The sequence below is a fragment of the Budorcas taxicolor genome, chromosome 21, assembly GCF_023091745.1.
Source record: "Budorcas taxicolor isolate Tak-1 chromosome 21, Takin1.1, whole genome shotgun sequence".
Classification (NCBI taxonomy): Eukaryota; Metazoa; Chordata; class Mammalia; order Artiodactyla; family Bovidae; genus Budorcas; species Budorcas taxicolor.
The window spans coordinates 71,466,830-71,472,829 of record NC_068930.1 but is presented as its reverse complement, the minus strand read 5'-3'; positions in this window follow the sequence as shown (position 1 = coordinate 71,472,829).

Here is a 6,000-nt window from a genome sequence, read left to right as displayed (position 1 = left end):
CAATTTGCTCCCAGAGACGACGTTTCCCTGCTGGGCTGCTTTCAGAGCTGACCCTGTTTATCTGGGCTTCCCTGGTGGCTCAGACGGTAAAGAACCTGCCTCCAGTGCAGGAGACACAGGTTCGATCCCTGGGTCAGGAAGATCCCCTGGAGAAGGGCATGGTGACCTGCTCCAGTGTTCTTGCCTGGAGGATTCTGTGGGCAGAGGAGCCTGGCGGGCTACAGCACATGGGGTCGCACAGAGTGGGACACGACTGCACGTGGGTGCACACATACACTAGGTTTGTCCGGTTGATCCGCTTGGAGGTAACAAGGCATGACAGGGAGAGGCCTGTGACCTTCTTTTCCTTAGAGTATTTGCTCTAGAAGTCTTGTCATTGTACACACTTTCTCTGCCCCTTGAAATGTCTGAAGCTTAGTCATGTTGAGGAAGACGCTCAGGTTATCTCGGCCACCGGGTGCCAGGGCAGGGGGTGGGCGGCCATCCAGGCTTGGCTCCCGGGGACCAGGGAGCCACCTGTGCAGGGTCGAGCCACCACCAGTGGGGCCCGCAAACTTCGCATTGGCCAAGACTCTGTTCCGCCACAATTTCACCTACTGGTTTTACCGTTCTTCACATCTTTGGTAGACCATTGTACTCAGGGCTGTCCCCAGGGGACTGTCAGTGGTGAGGTGAAGTTCTCCCAGCAGGGCTGGAGGGGCGAGGGAGAGGTCTGCGGTAAGGATATGCTGATTCCTGGGCTGTGGTGAATGGCTGGCTGTTGGTCTGGGATAAGAAAGGGGTGAGACGGGAAGACTAGTGATGAGGAGGTCTGGGGAAGAGGCATAGGTCCCACGTTTAGGTCCCACTACATTGTTATCCAGGGGATGAAGTCTTGCCCCAGGAAGAGTGTTCCTCTGAACTTAAACCTGTGAACCCCATTTGGTCACGTTGAGCTCTGTATTCTGATGGACCGGCAAACAAAGGACTCACTTTCCTGGTGGGGGTAGATGGCCCTGGTTATCCTGAGAAGTGACGGTGCTGCTATTCAGTGACGACAGAGAGGAACATATCCGAACCCAGGGCATTCTCTGGGGCGTCTCTGGGTGCTTATATCCTAAGGGAAAATGGAGAATGGCTAACTGTAGCAACCATCTTTTGACAAGAGAAAGGCGACTCCAACTCCTCAAATCTAACAGTCCTGGTCACCCTACCAAGCGAGCGACCTGAACCAATAGAAATGAACGTTGAGGGAGAGGAAAATCCCGCGAGAGGCGGAGGAGGAAGACGACTCTCAGCTGCATCTCTAGTCCAGTTGCTCCAGTGACTCGGCCTCACCCCTGATTTTTGTGCAGTTAGGCCCTTCTGGAGATTGAAAGAAACTGAAGAAACAGACTTCAAATGTGCCGTGAGAGGGTCTGAGTGGTGCAAGAGGCGGACCGTACGTAGCTCACACCTCGGATGCCCTGTGTCCCACACCATCAGCCCCCTCTGTCTTCAGCTGGAAGTGTAACAGGCAGTTCCATGCAACCTCGGGTTGATAGCATCCCAAGTCAAGTGGGCACCATGCAACTTATCCACTTCTTAAAGCAAGGCTGGGCGTGCTAAGTCGCCTCAGTCATATCCGATTCTCTGCAACCCCCTGGAATGTAGCCCTCCAGGCTCCTCTGTCCATGGGATTCTCCAGGTAAGACTATGGAGTGGGTTGCCATGCCCTTCTCCAGGGCATCTTCCCGACCCAGGGATAGAACCCGCGTCTCCTGTGGCTCCTGCCTTGTAGGCGGATTCTTTACTACTGAGCTAGAGAGGAAGTCTTTTTTTAAAGTACTTTATTTTTGGCCATGCCCTGCGGCATGTGTGGTCTTAGTTCCCCAACCAGGGATCAAACCTGTGCCCCCTGCACTGGAAGTGCAGAGTCCCAACCACCTGGGGCACCAGGAAGTCCTGTAGGGGTTGCTGTTGAGTTTTTTTTTTTTTTTTAATGACCTCAAAGTCTTTCATGCTCCTCTTTTCAAAAGTGGCATCTCTCTGTTCCTTGTTTTCAGGTTTGGACATGTGACTTGCTTTGGCCAAGGTAATGTTAGCCAACATATCACCAATAGAGGCTTGAAAACTCCTTGTTTGTTGTGATTTATCTTTTCAATAATTTTGTAACCTATGGTGTATAGGTTGCTGAAGCTGAAACTCCAATACTTTGGCCCCTGATGTGAAGAACGAACTCAAGGGAAAAGACCCTGATGCTGGGAAAGATTGAAGGCAGGAGGAGAAGGGGACGAGAGGATGAGATGGTTGGATGGCATCACTGGCTCGATGGATGTGAGTTTGAGTAACCTCCGGGAGTTGGTGATGAACAGGGAAGCCTGGAGTGCTGCTATCCATGGGGTCGCAAAGAGTTGGACACGACTGAGCGACTGAACTGATGGTTTATAGTCCAATATGGTGGGAAGAGTCAAATAAAAGCATCATCACCAAAAACTTAAAAGGTGCGTGGATAGTGGTCTCTCCAAAACATTCATTTGATTCACCTGTCTGGCATGTACAGGACACGTAGCCTAGATGAATCACGGCCGATGTTGATGGGCTAATGTGAACTTAGGTGTAGTTCCAATTGTAGCTGACGTGCTGGGCATGGTTAGTTTTTAGCTGAAGCAGACTGACCAGCCCTCTGGAATGTGATATACAGCTGTTGATTCAGTGAGTAGTTTAGTCTCAATACTTGAGAAGACAAAGAAGCAAAAGCAACTCAACTCTATGCACCAAGGAGAGCAATACCCCTCCTCATCTCGCCTCAGCTCCGAGTTATTAATAACTCTGCTGCCCTCTGTCCATGGTCAGGAGAGCTCTAATCCTCTTGATATTGTGCATGATGGCATGCTAGTTCCAGGAGAAGGAAATGGCAACCCACTCCAGTATTCTTGCCTGGAAAATCCCATGGACAGAGGAGCCTGGCAGGCTACAGTCCATGGGGTCACAAAGAGTGGGACACAACTCAGCAACTGAGCGTGCACGCATATGCTAATTCACTAGTACGTTGATGACACCGTGCTAATGGGATCTGTTAAACAGGAAGACGCAGGTACTTTTGATATTCTAGTGGGTCTTCTATGTGCCAGATAAGGGAAAGTAAAGATTACTCCATGGACTGGCACAGCAGCAAGTTGGTCAGGTCCAGGGGTCTGAGCATGCCGAAACGCCCTCTAAGGGGAGAGAAGGCGCAGAAAGAATGCTGCCTCTTGTGTCTCCACCGCTGAGGAAGAGGTGCAGCTGGGTCAGGGGCTCTTGGTATATTGGAGGCTGCAGATAGTGGTGTCACAAAACTACATCATTAAACGTTGTTGTGTCTGTCCCAGGCTGTTAACAGGGGTGCTCTTGGCCAGGAGTATCAGAGGCACTGGCTGTGCGCTGTTACAGTAAACACCACAGGCCTTCTGCCACCAGGACCAGTGCTGTGACTGGGCTGGCCTTGTGTTTCTTGTTATGATTGCAGAACACACGTTAGCAAAAACCCCTCAGGGAACTTTGAGGAACGAGCTTTATTACTCACAGGTCCTGGAGAGTGCACAGCACACTGAGGACCACACAGGTTGTGGGAGAGAAAGAGAGAGACAGAGAACGTGGGGGCTTGCCCTTGTCGTGGTCCAAGGATGGAGTCTGGGGTTGCATGGGTCACTCGTCATTGAAGCACGACAGCAGGAGTTAGGGTTTAGTTTTCCTCCACGTTGTCAGTTTTCTAGGTTTCCCACAGTGTTCCAAAAGGGGAGCTTCTTGAGTGTGGGAGGCCTAGTTCCTTAACTTGCTGTTTTGATAGTAGCTGTTTCATACAGCTGGTAATATGTTTATTTAAAATGGATGTCTTCTGAAACAGATGCCTCAGCACTTACATTGCAATCAAAAGTTTAATGTTATGTACTTATATTAAACATGTCTTCCCCAAAATATAAGCCATTAATTCTTTTAAGTGCATTATCCTCCTAAATTTCATGGAAAACAAGATTTGGAGTTCCAAACCAAAGTTACAGTAATATTAGCTTTGCACTAGAAACTGTTTTTTGGTTTTTTTTTTTAGTGTATCCATCACTTCATTCGGTAGAAAACAAGCAAAGGTACAGGTACCAGCCACTCTTACAATAACACTAGCTTTTATAATTGCTCATGTATTTACCTTTACTGGGATCTAAACTTCTCCATGTGGCTTCAGGTTACCGTCTAATGCCCTTTCACTTCACCTTGGATGACTCCTTTGGGCATCTCGTGCAGGTCAGGTCTAGTGGTCATGGAGTCTCTCAGTTTTGTTTATTAGGGAGTATGATCATTCCTGGTCTTCCCAGGTGGTGCTAGTGGTAAGAATCTGCCTGCCAATGCAGGAGACATAAAAGAAGCAGCTTTGATCACTGGGTCAGGAAGATCTCTTGGAGGAGGCCATGACAACCCACTCCAGCATTCTTGCCTGAAAAAGCCCGTGGACAGGGGAGTCTGCTGAGCTACAGTCCATGAAGTCACAAAGAGTCAGACACAGCTAAAGCCACTTAGCACACACGCACATGTTCATTTCTCTCTCACTTTTGAAGGACAGTTTTGCTGGATATACGACTCTTGGTTGACAGGTTTTTACATTTTAGCGTTTGCATATATCGGCCCACTGTCTTCTGGCTTACAAAATTTTATATATATATCTGGCTGTGCCAGGCCTTAGCTGCAGCATGTAGGATCTTTAGTGGTGGCATGTGGGATCTAGTTCCCTGACTACAGATGGAACCCGAGCCCCCTGCATTGGGAACGCAGTCTTAGTCACATGGCCACCAGGGAAGTCCCATGGCCTCCAAATCTTCTGGTGAGAAATCTGGTGATGGTCTTATTGAAAATCCCTTGTATGTGATGATGTGATGATTCACTTCTCTCTTGCTGTTTTCAGGAGAGTGAAAAAGCTGGCTTGAAACTCAACATTAAAAAAAAAAAAAGATCATGGCATCTGGTCCCATCACTTCATGGCTAATAGAAGGGGAAACAGTGGAAACAGTAACAGATTTTCTTTTCTTGGGCTCCAAAATCCCTGCAGAGAGTGACTGCAGCCATGAAATTAAAAGACACTTGCTCCTTGGAAGGAAAGCTATGCAAACCTAGACAGTGTATTAAAAACCAGAGACATCACTGTGTAGACAAAGGTCTGTATAGTTAAGCTATGGTTTTTTCAATAGTCATGTACAGATGTGAGAAGTGGACCATAAAAAAGGCTGAGTGCCAAAGAATTGATGTTTTTAAATTGTGATGCTAGAGAAGACTCTTGAGAGTGCCTTGGACAGCAAGGTCAAACCAGTCACTCCTAAGGAATCAACCCTGAATATTCATTGGAAGGACTGATGCTGAAGCTGAAGCTCCAATACTTCGACCACTCGATGTGAAGAGCCAACTCACTGGCAAAGACCCTGCTGCTGGGAAAGACTGAAGGCAGGAGGAGCAGGGAACGACAGGATGAGATGGTTGGATGGCATCACTGACTCATTGGACATGAATTTGAGCAAACTCTGGGAGATAGTGAAGGACAGGGAAGCCTGGCCTGTTGTAGTCCACGGGGTTGCAAAGAGCTGGACCTGACTTAGCAGCTGAACAACAACAAATTGTACTTTTCAGCTCCAGAATTTTGGGGAGGAGGGAGTTCTTTTTAGGTTTTCTCTTTACTGATATTTTCATTTTGTTCCCGCATTGTTTCCTTGACTTTCTTAGCATCTTCCTGTCTTTGAGCTTCTTTAAGATAATTGTTTTAAAGTCTTGGTCGAGTTTATCTGCCATCAGGTCTTTTACAGAAATAGTTTCTGTTGGTTACTTTTCTCCTGTGAATGGGCCGTATGTTCCTGTTTCTTTCTATGTCTTGCGATTTTTTGGTTGTACAGTGGGCATTTCCAATCATAATGTAGTAACTCTGGAAATCAGATTTTCCTCCTTCCCCAGGGTTTTCTGGGTTTTGTTATTGTTTTTCCTTTTATTGTTGCAGGCTGTCTCTGTGCAGAGGATTAGCCTGAGGTG